Below are 1,036 nucleotides of genomic sequence, written 5' to 3' on the forward strand. Positions count from 1 at the left end.
TGTAAACAAGGTGTGTATCTCCAGCTCTCGTTTATACGTATTTTGCATTCACCATTTCTGACAAATTTTCAATAGGTATGTTCATTTATCACAGGGAGTGCTTGTTTTCATTCCCGCAAAGCTGATAAATCTTTCTGGCATCTAATGACAGATGGCAGGGCCCATTTCCTCCTCTAGCATATAACCTTTTCCAGCTGAACAGGCTTTTGCAAGCATTAGTTAGCTTTTTACAATAGTTTATTTAATGTTTCGCCCATTTTCGGATCAACTGAATGGTCTTTCCATTAGAGCTCATGAACAAATCATCATTATCCTGTCAATTGTAAAAAAAAAAAAACCCAGATCCAATAAAGAAATCTTGCTGGCTACTATTATTCTTAGCTTTAGGAAGGGAGTGTAGGTTACTGGTGTGTATTTCTGTACAGAAGTAAGGAAATACGCGTATCCTTTTTCTAGCTTCAAGGAAAATGTCAGTGGTCGGAAAGCGATCCTGTAGCTTTCCCCAGCAAAAACGTTTTCGCCCGTCAGGCTTCCTCGCAAAGAAATACGTCCCTCGCACCTTCCAACGGTAATCGAGGCAGCCACTTAAAAAAAAAAAATCCCTGAAAACTACACAGGGCAAAAAAAAAAAAACCTGTCCCAAATCTCTCCACTCTCCCTGCCAAACCTCCACCTGTCTCAACGCATTCTGCCCGCAACGCGCGGGACCTCCGGACTCTCCCACCGCGCTTCTTTCCGCCTCAAGAAACGCGCGGGCATTTTTGAAGGAAACGAGGCGAGCCAGGCCCTTGCAGGGATTCTCTTTTTTTTATCTCGCCGAGAGCGCGGCGATGAACCCAATTCACTTGAGTTCCCACGACGGCGTGTTTCTTAACCACAGGCAAACTTTGTGGCTGCCATCGCGCGCTCTCCGCAAACGCGCGTCGCGCTGGTCGTGGGGAGGGGAAAGTCCTGCCCCCGCCTCACAAACTAGTCCCGCAATTCTGAGCCGGGAAGGGTGGGGTGTGTGTGTGTGTGTGAACGAAACGCGTCCCGC

Source organism: Pseudonaja textilis, chromosome 1 (genome assembly GCF_049901715.1).
Source record: "Pseudonaja textilis isolate UNSWEBS1 chromosome 1, rPseTex1.2, whole genome shotgun sequence".
Lineage (NCBI taxonomy): Eukaryota > Metazoa > Chordata > Lepidosauria > Squamata > Elapidae > Pseudonaja > Pseudonaja textilis.